Raw genomic sequence first — 17,976 nt, 5'->3', positions numbered from 1 at the left:
TCCCTTCTTTGCTTAGAACTGCGTTTCCATCTCAAATCTTGAAATCCATGCAAGTGGTTCTCTTTCCTCCAAAGGTCTCCTTAATTTTCCTGTAGCCAGTGTCTATCTTTCCCCTAGTGACTATCACGACAGCTGTCCCGCAGAAATATGTGGACGGCAATCAGCGCAAAGCGTGTGGCACGTGGTGTCCACTGACAAGCAAATATTCTGTTAGGCCGAATTATGACAATGGTATGATGCACACAGGAGTAAAAAACAAACCAGTTTGAGATGGGCTATAGTACCGTGTATACACGTATTCTGGGTCAGGTGCACAAGCCATGGACTACTTGGGTTGAGTTTAACGTGAGCTACTGATGTGTTTGGCTTTATTTAGGGCTGTCCACATGTTTCGCTTTCGTTCCTAAGTACAGTGTGCCTGGTGGTTCATAAAGAAAGTTTGCTTCACTCCAGACTTACGTCCATTGTTATTCCGTGGTCACGTGATCGGACGACATGCTCATATCACTGAGGCCTGTATGCCCTCAACGTGCACTCCTGTGAGAACATCATTTACCGCATTCACCATCTAGTAGACATTATAAATAGATTTCATTTGCCGGTTACTTGTTTACTCTTTTGTGCAAAGTCAATGTATTTATGGCAAACAAACCTCATCAAGTTCCATCGCCATGCCATCACTTTATCCTTATCCCTCAACACAGTACAGGTGTACAGCAATAAAGCTAGTTCACTGCGCAACTGGCATGTGAGCAACAATATTAGCCTGTTCCGTCTTCACTGGTGATCCAGATGTGATCTGTGCATAACATTTGGTGAAGAACTTTCGCTGATGTCTGTGACATGGAACCATTAGGTGACAAACCATCGAGTTTTTTGTAATAAGCCTCTGCATCCTTACATTTGTCCTATAGCCATCCCTGCTGAGCCATTTTGCACTTCCTGTCGATCTCATTTTTGAGACGGTTATATTCCTTTTTGCCCGCTTCATTTACTGCATTTTTATATTTTCTCCTTTCATTAATTAAATTCAATATATCTTCTGTTACCCAAGGACTTTTACTAGCCCTCGTCTTTTTACTTACTTGATCCACTGCTGCCTTCACTACTTCATCCCTCAAACCTACTCATTCTTCTTCTACTGTATTTCTTTGCCCTATTCCTCTCAATTGTTCCCTTATGCTCTCCTTGAAACTCCTTACAACCTCTGGTTCTTTCAGTTCATCCAGATCCCATCTCCTTAAATTCCCACCTTTTTGCAGTTTATTGAGTTTTAATCTACAGTTCATAATCAATAGATTGTGGTCACAGTCCACATCTGCCCCTGGAAATGTCATACAATTTAAAACCTGGTTCCTAAATCTCACGCATCGAGTGGCAGCTCGAATTCTGCGTACGACATACCGTGTCCTATCAATTGATGAGTCATCGATAGGTGGGATGCATAATATCCGCTCCGCCCTGTGCCGCTGATTGCCCTCGCTAAGGTGCGTCGCGTATCGGGAGCTCTGGCTGCGATGTTCGTCAAGCATTTGATTGCGTCAGTCATACGTACTAAACTGCTGTTCTTCAGAATAAGCATTACCCCGACGCTTCCTCCGAGGTGTTACTCGTCTCCTACGTGGCGCAACAGGGAAAGCGCTTGTCAACGTTAGACTGTCGAACACCTTGTAAATTCGCCGCTGTGTTACACAGGTACGCCTATTATGGACAATACTGTACGCCCTGCAGTAGAACCTTTGTTGTGCGGGCTGCGACACCGCCTCACGGGTTTGTCTCTTGGTGGCTTCTTTTTTAGGTGCACTGCGTATGCTGATGATCTGATGTTACCTCTTCGTGACGAACGTGATGTTCGCAAGTCATTGGATTGGTTAGCCACTTCGAAGCTTCGAGATGCCGTGTAAATGTACATAAATAAATGGTTTTGAACACTGGCGTGGGATGACACCTGCGAGGGTGGCACTGCGCGATAAAATCCGTTGTCTCGGTATCGACTTCACGGACTACATCTCACGCACGACCACCATCAATTATCGGAGTCTCTTGCAAGTGCTGGGCTTGTGGATCTTCGTCTTCGTGTGTAGGAGCTACATCAACGGACCGAATATGTTAACGTCTATCGGGCATCACGAATTCCGCACGTAGCGCAAACACTACCGATGCCTAAACACATAGCTCGGAGCATCGTGGTCGCATTCCGTTCCTTTGTCAGCGCTGGAATGATATTAAAGGTTCGATATTACTCCGTCACTCTTCCGAAAGAACGAGGCGGACTTGGCCTTGTCAGTGTTCACTATCGAGCTGTATTTATCTTCGTTAGTTTGCACCGCAGGCTTTGGCGACGATGACCGACCAGCCTCACCGGCCTACTGACGGATGGCCTGGCACCGTGTTCCCTTGACCCTCAGGTCAGACACGGGTGCCCTTTTCCTGCTTTGGCAGGCTTTACCTGGAGTACGGCAACCTCCCCGTCTCTCGCTTACCAACAGCCAGTCACCTGCCGCACACTACTTCGCCGCCGGTCGCTTAATGTCGTCGAATTGACGTGTCCTACCGTGCACTGGAACGTAGTATGGTGCACTGTCAACGCGGTGACGCTCGATCCTGGTGTACGTTCGACCTGGTATTCGAGGGACTCTCCATAGGACCCATCTTGCAGATTCGCCTTATGTGTGAACTGCAACGTCTAGAATAGAGACCAACACCGGCTCCATTGTGGGCCAGTGGAAGAGATCTGGTGTTTCGAGCGTCAAAGTCTGGCTCTCTTTTTACGTATGTCACCCTCTTATGCCGATTCCCGCACTCTACTCTACCTGGACGATGTTTATTATCCGAGGACGAAACACAACGCTGTCACGTAGATACAGTGCATGTACTACAGCTATTAAAACATCGATATCTAAGCCTCTTGTGGCGGTAATACAACACTAATGCTGTAGGTAGATAATAAATTTAAACAAATTTAAAGAAATTAATACAAATTTACAGAGATTATATTCGAAGTGAATTGGAAACACGCTACTAACTCCCATCGGCTGCTAGAGCAAATTTCGTGAGCAGAGTGGATGGTTGTAGTGCTATAGTCGTTAAAAAAAAAGATTTATGTCTAGTTCATGTAATACAGTTATTCATATCTCAGCCTGTTATGGCGGTAGCATGAAACTAATGCAGCAGATAGGCAATAAATTTATAAAAATTTGAACAAATTATATTCGAATTGAAAGGAAACTCTCATCAGCTGCAAGAATAAAGTGTTAGAGCAAATTTCGTGAACATTCTCAAAGACGGTGGCGAACACACTTGATGGTTGTAGAGGTTCTAATTGTTTAAATAAGGACTTATGTCCAGTGCAAGTAATAGAGCTATCGATAACTTAGCCCCCTATGGCGGCAACACGACACTAATGCTGTAGGTAGATAATAAATTTAAACAAATTATATCCGAATTGAATGAGCAGGCTCTAGTGGAGGCAACACAACACTAACTCCCATGATTTGTGGGAGTAAGCTCTTAGAGGCAGTACCACAATCCTCTTGGAAAATGCACGTTAATTTCGCTCTAACTGCTTAATAAGGACTTATGTGTAGAGTTGAATGATTTGATGTAACATACCGACAACCTATATCTCAGCCTCGTGGTGGTAACACACTAATGCCGTAGGTAGATAATAAATTTAAAGAAATCTAATCAAATTTAAACATATTTAAACAAATTTATAAAAATTATATTCGAATTGAATGACAATATCATAATAACTTGCATCAGCTGCAGGAGTAAGCTCTTAGAGGAAAATTCGTGAACATTTGACAAGAGCATGGCGAAAACACTTGATAGTGGTACTACCTCTAATGGTTTAAATAAAGACTTATGCCTACTTCCTAGGAAGAGTTGACTTAGGTTAGTGGAGATAGCCAATTCTTTCTCGCCATTTTTTTTAGGTTAGTAGAGGTAGCGCAATTGAGCTATCATCCCTCCAAAAGCCACTATCTTGGATAACGGTAATCGTGTCATCAGCTAACATCAATCGCGTTATCAGTTGCCCCACTACTTGAAGTTACTCATTCTGAAACACTAAATTTTGAAAGTAACGTTAAATGTAATGCAAAAAAAGACGTTCAGTAACCTCAGTGTAACTTAATGCAAAATTTAGAAAACGGCAAGCATTTATTTTTGACTATTGAAAGATTGAACTGAATTACCTTTAAGCATATGAGAAATCGGTTTCACTTTTAAAATAACAACAATCAAATAAATACCAAGGTAGCAGAAGTCACTCTCTAAGGTTAATACAGAGTAAATGAAATTGCGCTCTCTTAATTTATATTGTTGTAGCCTACAGTCCTGAGGCTGGTTTGATGCAGCTCTCCATGCTACTCTACCCTGTGCAAGCTTCTTCATCTCCCAGTACCTACTGCAACCTACATTCTTCTGAATCTGCTTGGTGTATTCATCTATTGGTCTCCCTCTACGATTTTTACCCTCCACGCTCCCCTCCAACACTACACTGGTGATCTCTTGATGTCTCAGAACATGTCCTAGACGTCGATCCCTTCTTCTAGTCAAGTTGTGCCACAAACTTCTCTTCTCCCCAATCCTATTCAATATCTCCTCATTAGTTATGTCATCTACCCATCTAATCTTCAGCATTCTTCTGTAGCCCCACATTTCGAAAGCTTCTATTCTCTTCTTGTCTAAACTATTTATCGCCCATGTTACACTTCCATACATGGCTACACGCCATACAAATACTTTCACAAACGACTTCCTGACACTTACATCTATATTCAATGTTAACAAATTTCTCTTCTTCAGATAAGCTTTCCTTGCCGTTGCCAGTCTCCATTTTATATCCTCTCTACTTCGACCAACATCATTTATTTTTCTCCCCAAATAGAAAAACTCCGTTACAACTTTAAGTGTCACATTTCCTAATCTAATACCTTCAGCATCACCCGACTTAATTCGACAACATTCTATTATCCTCGTTTGGCTTTTGTTGATATCATCTTTTATCCTCCTTTCAAGACACTATCCATTCCCCACAACTGCTGTTCGTAGTCCTTTGCTGTCTCTGAGGTTTGCCGATGACATTGAGATGAAATAAAAACTTTGATAGAATTACAATGGATTTTAATACCTACTCCGAATTTTTCTTTTGTTTCCTTCACTGTTTGCTCAATATACAGATTGAATAACATCGGGGCGAGGCTACAAACCTGTCTGACTCCCTTCCCAACCACTGATTCCCTTTCATGCCCCTCGATTCTTATAACTGCCATCTGGTTTCTGTACAAATTGTAAATAGCCTTTCGCTCCCTGTATATTACCTTCAGAAATTGAAAGAGAGAAAGCTTTTGACAGTGTTGACTGGAATACTCTAAGGAAAGGCAAACATAGGTTTCTAGCATTTGTAGACTTAATCTATTTTCTAAAATAAGTCGTGGGGTTAGTATTGCCTCACGTATTCCAATATATCTACATAATCGAAACTGATCTTCCCCGAGGTCGGTTTCTACTAGTTTTGCCAATCGTCTGTAAAGATTTCGCGTTAGTATGTGGCAGCTGTGACTTATTAAACCGACAGATCTGTAATTTTCACATCTGTCAATTCCTGCTTTCTTTGGGATTGAAATTATAATATTCTTCTTGAAGTCTGTGGGTATTTCGCCTGCAGATGGTAGAGTTTTGTCACGACTGGCTTTCCCAAGGCTGTCAGTAGTTCTAATGGAATGTTATATACTCCCGGGGCCTTGTTTCGACTCAGGTCTTTCAGTGCTCTCTCAAACTCTTCACGCAGTATCGTATCTCCCATTTCATCTTCATCTACATACTCTTCCATTTCCATAATATTGTCCTCAAGTACATCGCCCTTGCGTAGACCCTCTATATACTCCTTCCACCTTTCTGCTTTCCCTTCTTTGCTTAGAACTGGGTTTCCATCGGAGCTCTTGATATTCATGCAGTTGGGTCTCTTTTCTCAAACGGTCTCTTTAATTTTCCTGTAGGCAGTATCTATCTTCCCCCAAGTGAGATAAGCCTCCACATCCTTACATTTGTCCTGTAGCCATCCCTGCTTAGCCATTTTGCACTTCCTGTGGTTCTCATTTTGAGACGTCTGTATTCCTTTTTGCCTGCTTCATTTTCTGCATTTTTATATTTTCTCCGTTCATCAATTAAATTCAATATTTCTTCTGTTACCCAAGGATTTCTGCTAGCCCTTGTCTTTTTACCTACTTGTCCTCTACTACATTCACTATTTCATCCCTCAAAGCTACCCACTCTTCATCTACTGTATTTCTTTTCCCCATTCCTTTCAATTGTTCCCTTATGCTCCCCCTGAAATTCTGTACAACCTCTGGTTTAGTCAGTTTATCCAGGTCCCATGTACTTAAATTTCCACCTTTTTGCAGTTTCTTCAGTTTTAATCTACTGTTCATAACCAATAGATTGTGGTAAGAGTCCACATCTGCCCCTGGAAATCTCTTAGACTATACAACGGTAAGATACAACTTAAAACCTGGTTCCTAAATCTCTATCGGATACCTGCTAGTATCAACAGGATTCTTCCATGTATACAACCTTCTCTTACGATTCTTGAACCAAGTGTTGGCTTTGATTAAGTTGTGCTCTGTGCGAAATTCTACCAGGCTGCTTCCTCTTTCATTTCTTACCCCCCATTTACATCTACATGACTACTCTGCAATTCACATTTACGTGCTTGGCAGAGGGTTCATCGAACTACATTCATTCTATCTCTCTACCATTCCACTCCCGATCAGCGCGCGGGAAAAACGAACACCTAAACCTTTCTGTTCGAGCTCTAATTTCTCTTAATTTATTTTGATGATCATTTCTTCCTATGTAGGTTGGGCTCAACAAAATATTTTCGCATTAGGAAGAGAAAGTTGGTGACCGAAATTTCGTAAATAGATCTCGCCGCGACGGAACACGTCTTTGCTTTAATGACTTCCATCCCAACTCGCGTATCATATCTGCCACACTCTCTCCCCTATAACGTGATAATACAAAAGGAGCTGCCATTTTTTGCACCCTTTCAATGTCCTCCGCCAATCCCACCTGGTAAGGATCCCACACCGCGCAGCAATATTCTAACAGAGGACGAACGAGTGTAGTGTAAGCTGTCTCTTCAGTGGATTTGTTGCATCTTCTAAGTGTCCTGCCAATGAAACGCAACCTTTGGCTCGCCTTCCCGACAATATTATCTATGTGGTCCTTCCAACTGAAGTTGTTGATAATTTTAACACCCAGGTACTTAGTGCTATTGACAGCCTTGAGAATTGTACTATTTATCGAGTAATCGATTTCCAGAAGATTTCTTTTGGAACTCATGTGGATCACCTCAGACTTTTCGTTATTTAGCAACTGCCACCTGCCGCACCATTTAGCAATCTTTTCTAAATTGCTTTGCAACTGATACTGGTCTTCGGATGACCTTACTAGACGGTAAATTACAGCATCATCTGCGAACGACCTAAGAGAACCCAGGTCATTTATATAGATCAGGAACAGCAGAGGTCCCAGGGCGCTTCCCTGGGGAACACCTGATATCACTTCAGTTTTACTCAATGATTTGCCGTCTATTACTACGAACTGCGACCTTCCTGACAGGAAATCACGAATCCAATCACACAACTGAGACGATACCCCATAGGCGCGCAGCTTGATTAGAAGGCGCTTTTGAGGAACGGTATCAAAAGCTTTCCGGAAATCTAGAAATACTGAATCAACTTCAGATCCCCTGTCGATAGTGGCCATTGCTTCGTGCGAATAAAGAATTAGCTGCGTTGCACAATAACGATGTTTTCTGAAACCATACTGATTACGTATCAATAGATCGTTCCCTTCGAGGTAATTCATAATGGTTGACGTCGGTTTTCAGTAGGGTTTTGGAGCATATCCTGTATTCAATGATACAGGTCTGTTGTTCGATGGATTACTCCTACTACCCTTCTTGAACACTGGTGCGACCTGCGCAATTTTCCAATCTGTAGATACAGATCTATCGGTGAGCGAGCGGTTGTATATGGTTTCTACGTAGGGAGCTATTGTACCAACGTAATCTGAAAGGAACCTAATCGGTATACAATCTAGACCTGAAGACTTGCCCATATCAAGCGATTAGAGTTGCTTCGCAACCCCGAAGGTTACTTCTAAGAAACTCATGCTAGCAGCTGTTCGTGTTTCAAATTCTGGAATGTTCTATTCGTCTTCCCTGGTAAAGGAAATTCGGAAAACTGCGTTCAGTAAGTCCGCTTTAGCTTCACAATCGTCGGTAACAGTACCATCGGCACTGCGCGACGAAGGTATTGACTGCGTCTTGCCGCTTGTGTACTTTACATATGACCAGAATTTCTTCGGATTTTCTACCAAATTTCGAGACAATGTTTTGTTGTGGAACCTATTAAAAGCATCTGGCATTGAAGTACGTGCCAAATTTCGCATGTCTGTAAATTTTAGGCAATCTTCGGGATTTCGCATTCTTCTGAACTTCGCATGCTTTTTCCGTTGCCTCTGCAATAGCGTTCGGCCCTGTTTTGTGTACCATGGGGGATCAGTTCCATCTCTTACCAATTTATGAGGTATGAATATCTCAATTGCTGTTGCTACTATATCTTTGAATTTGAGCCACATCTCGTCTACATTTCCGTAGTCAGTTCGGAAGGAATGGAGACTGTCTCTTAGGAAGGCTTCTAGTGACACTTCATCCGCTTTTATTTTGCGTTGGTTTCTGGTGGATTTGGAAGAAATGGCATTGAGCCTAGCTACAACGACCTTGTGATCACTAATCCCTGTATCAGCCACAAACAGTCCAGAGCTAATAGCATCGTGACTAAGAGGTCAAGTGTGTTTTCGAAACCATTTACAATTCAAGTGGTTTCGTGGACTAACTGCTCGAAACAATTTCGGAGAAAGCATTTAGGACAATCTCGGAATATGTTTTCGCCTACCACCGGTTTTGAACAAGTATTTTTGTCAACATAACGAGGGAAGGTTGAATTCCCCACCAACTATAACCGTTAGAGTGAGGGTATTTATTTGTTACGACACTCAAATTTTCTGTGAACTGTTCAGCAGCTATATCATCGGAGTCTGGGGGTCGGTAGGAGGAGCCAATTCAGTTGTTAAGTATAACCACCGCACATACGAATTCGCACTGAGTACCTACTTCGGCTTCACTACAAGATAAACCACTACTGACAGACACAAACAGTCCACCACCAATTCTGCCTAATCTATCTTTCCTGAACACCGTCTGAGACTTCGTAAAAATTTCTGCAGAACTTATTTCAGGCTTTAGCCAGCTTTCTGTACCTATAACGATATCAGATTCTGTGCTTTTTATTAGCGCTTGAAGCTCAGGGACTTTTCCAGCGCAACTACAACAATTTACAACTATAATTCCGATTGTTCCTTGATCCAAGCACGTCCTGTAATTGCCAAGCACCCTTTGACATTGCAGCCCATCCCGCACTTTCCCGAGGACTTCTAACCTAAAAAACCGCTCAGTCCACGCCACACAGCCTCCGCTATCCGTGTAGCCGCCAGCTGAGTGTAGTGAACTCCTGACCTATTCAGCGGAACCCGAAACCCCACCACCCTATAGCGCAAGTCAAGGAATCTGCAGCCAATACGGTCGCAAAACCGTCTGAGCCTCTGATTCAGACCATCCACCCGGCTCTGCACCAAAGGTCCGCAATCGGTTCTGTTAACGATGCTGCAGATGGTGAGCTCTGCCTTCATCTCGTAAGCAAGACCGGCAGCCTTCACCAAATCAGATAGCCGCTGGAATCCAGAGAGAATTTCCTCAGATCCAAAGCGACACACGTCATTAGTACCGACATGTGCCACCACCTGCAGCTGGCTGCACCCTGTGCTCTTCATGGCATCCGGAAGGACCCTTTCCATATCAGGAATGACTCCTCCCGGAATGCACACGGAGTGCACACTGGATTTCATCCCCTCCTTAGCCGCCGTATCCCTAAGGGGCCCCATTACATCGCCTAACATTGGAGCTCCCAACTACCAGTAAGCCCACCCTCTGCGATTGCCCGGACCTTGAAGGCTGAGAATGATCCTCTTAAACAGGGCAGGCAGCTACATCTGGCTCAGCCAGAGACAGTGCCTGAAACCGGTTTGTCAGACGCACAGGGGAGGCTTTCTGATCAGCCTCCGGGGACGCCTTTCGCTGCCTGCCACGCCTTGGAACGACCTCCCAATCAACCACAGGCGAGGGCTCAGCCCCACTGCGGGCAGCAACCGGGGCAACCACAGCGGCAGACCGATCTGGGGACAGACGGGACGAGGTTGACATCCCCGTGATACCCGAGCCCGGCTCCCCACAGTGGTGCCCATTGGCAACAGCCTCAAGCTGCGCGACCGAAGTCAGCGCCGATTGCAGCTGTGAGCGAAGGGATGCCAAGTCAACCCTCATCCGAACACAGCAATCGCAGTCCCTGTCCATTCTAATCGATGTTTCACAACAGTTACCGAAACACGAGAACGTGCCTAGATAACGCAAGCGGAACACGCAAAGAATATATCAACTAACTTGTACAAATGCCTAACGACTGCGCTACAATCTGCTGAATCAGTTTTGATATTCTTATGACACTCGATGATTGCATGGAAAGGAAAGGGACCCTGCATGGTAATAATGTGTAAGGACAATGCAACACAGGTGTCCTAGAAATTTTAACTTTTGCAAGTTATTATTCAAGTTATTCATACTCTGTGAATGAAATGTTGCTGGTTGAAGCCTCTCTACACTACAATGTTTGTCAATTAACAGTCCTTCGATATTGTAGCTGTGCGGATGACAAGTATGTAGCCGACGACAATGCGGAGCTGCTGTTGCTGCTGCTGCTTGATGAGAGGAACCCCGAGTCGTCTCCAGAGCTACGGATACGTACGGGACAGGCAACAGCTGAAACTGCAGCTTCCCCCGCCTGTCCACTCCTACCGTGCTCTCAGTAATCGCAGGTTAGCGAGTGAGGGATGTCTACACTGGCGCGAGTATAGGTACACACCGGGTCGGCCGGAGCGTTCAACAAACACTTCCGCACTCTTTCATGACACAAACTGCTCTGCCTCCCATCTGCACGCCACGCGACAGAGGCTCTCCATGCGCAAAGATAAACATCGGTGCAGCTATTATCATTTCGTCGTTGCTATTAATACATCTCAATAAAGCTCCCTTGGCTATTACCCGGCAATTTATAATATTTCTATTATAATTACAATCAATTATATACAGTCAAATTTTTATTTAATACGTAATCGAACTATTGATGTATTTAATTTCTGTAGTGCAGCATATAGCATCAGAATCAAGAGTATAGTGCAAGATATCAACGAAAATTAAACGGCGAAAATTTTGGATGTTGCAGACGGTACTTTGTCTGCATTTTTGGTGTTATACCCTCTATGAGACATGTGTATATTGATGATTACCCGGTACACGCCTGATCACGTGGTACCGTAGACATGCCAGAAAATGGAGAGACACCGAAATCCATTGCAAATAAATACATAAAAAACCACATTTAGACGTCAACTGCTAGGAGTCTCACGCGTACATCCGAAGGACTATCTCATGTATATATGTTTGAGGGAATCCCATCATTCCCAGAGTGACAGGTAGGTATTGCAACTCGCCGGACAATGATGTGACCGCCCAACATTCACCAAGCTTTTGTATGAAGAGAAGGAACTCCACTTGCTTTGCCTGTAAGGTAGGACGATAATTGCCCGTGGATGATACTGAGGCCAAGAAGATTTACTAATCATCAGGACACAGTGGTTGAGAATGCTGAGAGATATCGTAAACCAACCATTAACCAGGAAAGGAATCCTTTTACATTGACAATTTTTTTGTGAAATACGTCTTTCTTTATGTGTGTGGCAAAGGCATTGCCCAACCGTAATGGAAGCTGCTAAGAAGTAATTCAGCTGACTGCTTGTAGAATCCTATCTGGCTAATCAAACGTAAAGAAACGACCACGGTGAATAAAGTGCTCGGAATACTGCTGCATCCAGCAACTGACCTGTGCTGATATTTCGTCCGAGACTTCTTCGTAGCCGTAATATTCTTCACAGATGTCAGCATCTTCCGAATTGCTGTTTTATATTTTTTATTGAGGTCAGAGTATGTGTTACTCGATGCATATATCTCGCTTACCAAGTGGAATGGTGCTACGAAGGTAAGTTCACCCAGAGTTTCAAGAACTCTGAAGGAATTTCGTCTACTACAGCTGCCTTCTTTTGATTTATGTGTTTCAGTGCTCTTCGGCAACTGCTGTTGTTATAACGTCAAAACTCAGAGACTGAAAAATATTCCCGTTACGAGCAATACTACCGCTGAAATGGGTAGTTTGAAGCGCGAGAAGTTGTCAGATACTACCCTACGCCTTGTACTGTACATGAACGCCTGCGGTTCAGCGGGGCAACCTCATGGCTGGATGCACGTTCCCCTCACGCTGCGGCATCCCGTCACACCGGTAAGCTCTGCGGACTGCCGTGTCTCATGCAGAAAAGGTATTTGGCTGGTGCATAAGTTCTAACGTAACACAGACGTTTATCAATAATACGTTCTCCTTCTCTATTTAAAACAATCCGTCAACGCTGGAGTACGTTTTATATTCCGCGACTGTGGAAATCACGTGGTTTTGAGGCGAAGAACTCGTCGAGCCATGTTCATAGAGCATCTTCATTGGAAAGGGAAGTTCCTTCAAGGTTGTATCTGTGTATGAGGACACCAGATCAGCTGAATAACGTGGTTGCGGAAGGACTCCCCAACACAACTCCCGTATAGTGTCTTCCCTCAGCCTAGCAAAATGCGGGTGGTCGTTATCGTGGAGCAGCATCACTTCACGCGGTCTTCCTCCTTGTCGTTCTTGGATTGCGTCTGCAAAACGTCGCGGTTGCTGAGAATAAACGTCAGCAGTGATGGTTACACTTCGGGGAAGCAATTCGTAGCGCACCAGATGCATAACATCATCTTTTGTAGATGATTACAGGTCGTTGTTCGGGGAGTTGCTGCTTTGCTAAGCTCAACCATTCCTTTCGTTTCCCTGTGTTAGCATTGTTGTTGTTTGCTGTCTTCAGTTCTGAGACTTTCTTGATGCAACTCTACATGCTACTCTATCCTGTGCAAGCTGCTTCATCTCCCAGTACCTACTGCAACCTTCATCCTTTAGAATCTGCTTGGTGTATTCATCTCTTGGTCTCCGTCTACGATTTTTACCCTCCACGCTGTCCTCCAGTGCTAAATTTGTGATCCCTTGATGCCTCAGAACATGTCCTACCAACCGGTCCCTTCTTCTTGTCAAGTTGTGCCACAAACTCCTCTTCTCCCGAATTCTATTCAATACTTCATCGTTAATTATGTGATCTGCCCATCTAATCTTTAGCATACTTCTGTAGCACCACATTTATCAAGCTTCTATTCTCTTCTTGTCCAAACTATTTATCTGCATGTTTCACTTCCATACACGGCTGTCTTGCGGTAGCGTTCTCGCTTCCCACGCCCGGGTTCCCGGGTACTATTCCCGGCGGGGTCAGGGATTTTCTCTGCCTCGTGATGACTGCGTGTTGTGTGCTGTCCTTAGGCTAGTTAGGTTTAAGTAGTTCTAAGTTCTAGGGGACTGATGACCATAGATGTTAAGTCCCATAGTGCTCAGAGCCACTTGAACCATTTGAACCATACATGACTACACTCCATACAAATACTTTCAGAAACGACTTCCTGACACTGAAATCTATACTCGATGTTAACAAATTTTTCTTCTTCAGAAACGCTTTCCCTGCCATTTCCAGTCTATATTCTATATCCTCTGTACTTCGACCATCATCAGTTATTTTGCACCCCAGTAGCGGTACGGAGTAGTCATCGTCGGTGTTGTTCACGAGCCAAGCAATGATGCACATGTGGTCACCTGCTGATTTTGTGATTTTGGCTTAGGGCATGCGGCACCCGTACTCTTGATGTTTGAGCCTTTCCCATTACACTTAAATTCGTACGGTGGTGAAATAATTGCAGTTTACCACATTTACCAGCTCTCGAGTACACTCGCGTGGATCATTGTGGGTTCATGAGTGTGAACGACTTCCATCAAACAGCGAAATCATTAACGTCAAAACGATCCTCCTTAACAAGAGAAAACCACTTCCTTAGAGTTCTCTGTCCAATAGTCCAATAGTATTATCCCCACACACGGTGCAAATGTTTCTGGGTGCCTCCGTTGCTGTAGCCCCTCGAATGAACTGAGACCGTGAAAAATGTCGGAAATGTTCCGATTTCTCCTGTTTGTACTCCATTTTGTAGCGTCGACAGCTCCACTCACTATCTTCAGACACAATATTTCAACATGTAAACTCAAATAGCAACAGTAAACTAAAAATAAAAACTGACAATCGTTAAATAAACCCATAGCAACCTGAATACCAGCTGACAAAAAAAAAAAAAAAAAAGAAAAAGCTGTGAACTTCTGCACCAGCCTAATAGATACATATTTTCAAGTGAACCTAAGATTTCAGACTTAAATTTTTTGTTTTAGAGCGATTGTATCAGGACGCTAATTATGGACAAAGTATGGTCACAAAATTTCGACATAATATTTACAGATGACTTTGACATAACACAAATCAATATTTTGCACATTTTGCGCCATTTTCTGGAGCATCTATGTTCCACTACATCCGCATTATGTACAAACCAGCAGAATTTCTGAGATTTATAGTAGTGTTGCAAAACAATACCTATGATGTATAAGAAAACACAATTAGTTACTTCAGACTTTTTTTGAGTACACCCTGTGGTCCATAGCATTCTCCTTAAAGCTCTTAAAGCATCTCGCTAACACTAGGCAGATATGAGACATCGACGTGACAATTCTAAACACTGCGTATGACTTTAGTATGACAGATGTATCCCATCAGCAACGAAAGATTTAACTTTTTCTCAGTTACCCTGATTTATTTAAAGAAGTTAAATCGTTTTTCGCAAAACTAGGCCTCACGCTGGTCTATTTGCTTCCTCATTTGGTCATATCCTACTCTTTGTTTCGAACAATTTATAGAGAATCATATTTTCGTTACAATGAAAAATTTGACCAATGAAATATACAGACAGCATTCCGCTCTAGGCAGAAGCACGCCAAAAAGAGAAACTAAAGTGTAGCCTGTATAGAAACAATAGCTGTTGTACGTTCTCGCTTCCCACCCCCGGGTTCCCGGGTTCGATTCCCGGCGGGGTCAGGGACTTTCTCTGCCTCGTGATGGCTGGCTGTTGTATGCTGTCCTTAGGTTGAAGTAGTTCTAAGTTCTAGAGGACTGATGACCATAGATGTTAAGTCCCATAGTGCTTAGAGCCATTTTTTGAATAACTGTTGTAGAATTAAGGAACATGTTTTATGTGGAAGAACTGCGATGTTTTTGGAAAATGAATATCTCTTCTATAAAAGTCAACATTGACTTATCAGGATGGCAACGTGAGAAGGCAGTACTGAATACTGAAAAGAATTGTCAGCACCATTGCTCTTTGCAACGTATGTGAGCCGTGACTGGCTGGATGGGTGCCTTGCTTTTTTTTTTTAATCATTTGTTGTAGCCCAGTGGTTACCGCAACAACGTTGCTGTCTTCTCTCCGTGAGCCGCAGCAGTGTGTATCGATACTAGTACTGCTGTACTATGTCTGGTGTGGCGGATATGTTTTCCGGGTGTGCTGTGTGTGACATTCGGTCCGTTGGGTCAGAGCAACGAGGAAGTCTCTGTGGCGCGTGGTCAGACCGGAGCCGCTGGCGGCGTGCACGTGCGGTTGGAGTTGTGAGGCGCTTGTTGCGAGGGTTACGAAGTTCGTCAGCCACCGAAACTGGACACTAAAGTTGAGTGCTCACTTAACCTACTATCAAGCCTCAACTGCTATCACATCTCTTGGTTTGATCCTGGTTGTCACTTTCTGAGAGATCCACGCGAGCAACAACGTGTGTGCATTGAAGTCGACTAGAATTGCAGCCGTCTTCCTGTGTGGTGTTAAACTTCATTAATGAAGGAATGACTTAAATTAAGTGTACCAGAGGTATCTCCTGTGTTGTGGCCGTTGACGTTCCAGTGACCTAAAGTGGTTGTTGACGTAGTTTCTGGCAGTGTATTTTCCACATCGTGTTGGTATTGTACAGCACAGCGTGTAGTGTGACAGCTAAGGTGTTGGTAGTTTTGGGCGTTTATTCTCATTTGGCTTGATTGGCCACCAGTATCCGGAACGTTTTGCGATTGACATCTTGTTGTCGTTTTGCTGTTCAGATGCAGTAGAAGTGATGTTGTTGGTTGGTTCCTCGGCTGGCTTTTTGTTGGGTTGCCTTTTGATTAAGAAGTTGTCGGTCTGGCTGCCTGTTTCACCTAAAAGTGCGTTAGTTACTTCCCCAGGTTGGAACCTTCTGAGCGCCGCTCCTTGTGTTTTACAGAGTGATTTCCTTTTTAGTCTTAAGTACTGTGTGTGGCCTTCAGCGGAGTTTTTTCTTATTGAAATTTCAAGGCTTTTCTTCTTAGGCCTTAAGGCGTAAAAAAAGTTTCTTGACTGGTATGTGGCCTTCAGCCGAGTTTTCAGCCTTTTCAAATCAAGAGTTGAAAATTTTGTCTAGGATTTAAGCCGGAAGAAATATTTTGTAGTTTTTATGTGGCCTTCAGCCGAGTTTTTCAGTTAAAGCCCAGACAAAGAAATTTCCAATTTTTAATTTTAAGACGTGAGATTGTTTGGGTTTCGTATGTGGCCTTCAGCCGACTGTTATGTGAAGCATTTTAGGATAAAGACTTTAGCCTATTTTAGTTGAAATTCAGAATCTCTTCCTTTAGGCCTTAAGTCGTAAAATTGTTTTCTCCATGATGTGTGTTTTAATCTCTCTTAAATTAAAAATTCAAAATCCTTGTCTTGCCCTTAAGTCATAAGATTGTTATTTTTTAATATGAGGCCTGCAGCAGAGTTTTACACGAAGTATTTTGAGATCAGGCCTTCAGCCTTTTCAAATTGAAAGCTCTTCTTCCCAGGCAAAATCCGTAAAATTGTTTTGTTGATATGCGGCCTTCAACCGAGTTTTCAGCCAATTTAAATTAAACTTTGAAAATCTTTGTCTCGGCCTTAAGCCGCGACACTATTCTTGGTTAACGTGAGGCCTTCAGCCGCGTTATATGGGATAAAATTAAAGCTAAGGCTTTCAACCTATTTATATTGAAGATAAAAAAAATTCTGAAGAAGTGAAACCGCCAGAAGAACTCCTGTACCTTGCTTAGGCCTTGTGCCTTGGATTTTCGATGTGGCCTTCAGCCGATCTAAATTAAATCAAAGGAGGTCTTTCGTTAAAACCTTGAGAGTTTTGATTCTTGCTTGTCTGATTGTGTGTTTTAAGAAATAAATTTTGTATGTTGGTGTGCAACTGACAGTAACATATTTTGACCTCTTTCCACAAATATAACCGCATCCGCTCCGTCCTGCTAGCCCAGGGATTTCACTGGTAGCAGAGCGTGGTTACGTTTGTGTTCTTGCCATTTCAGTTACTGTTAGTTTCAATTTTATTTCTGTTCTGTGACACCACATTTTTTTGGGTGTTGATTGTTTCAGGTGTATTGTAATGGCGGTCAGTCAGTGTCCGGGGATCGGACTGCTCAGAAACATCTTGTTTACGAGTTGGAAATAAGGCGCCAAGCTACTGAGGGCAGTGATCCGGATTTAGAGGCCCGTTTAGGTGCTGCCGTTTTTCAGCCGGTTGACGTCACGCCGGCGGTGTTGGGTGAGACAGGAGCGGCCACTGAATTTTTGTTGAAGGCTGTTAGGGGCCTTGTGGACACTATTTGCGTTTTGGAAGGCACTCAACCTAGTGCCAGACTATTGGATACGGTGTAGGCCCAGTTAATGTATTTAACAAATCGGAAAGCGGATTTGGGCATGTTAGCTTTGGAAGATCA

The sequence above is a fragment of the Schistocerca gregaria genome, unplaced genomic scaffold, assembly GCF_023897955.1.
Source record: "Schistocerca gregaria isolate iqSchGreg1 unplaced genomic scaffold, iqSchGreg1.2 ptg000491l, whole genome shotgun sequence".
NCBI classification, from domain to species: Eukaryota; Metazoa; Arthropoda; class Insecta; order Orthoptera; family Acrididae; genus Schistocerca; species Schistocerca gregaria.
The sequence above is the reverse complement of the archived record's forward strand: the minus strand, read 5'-3'. Positions refer to the sequence as shown.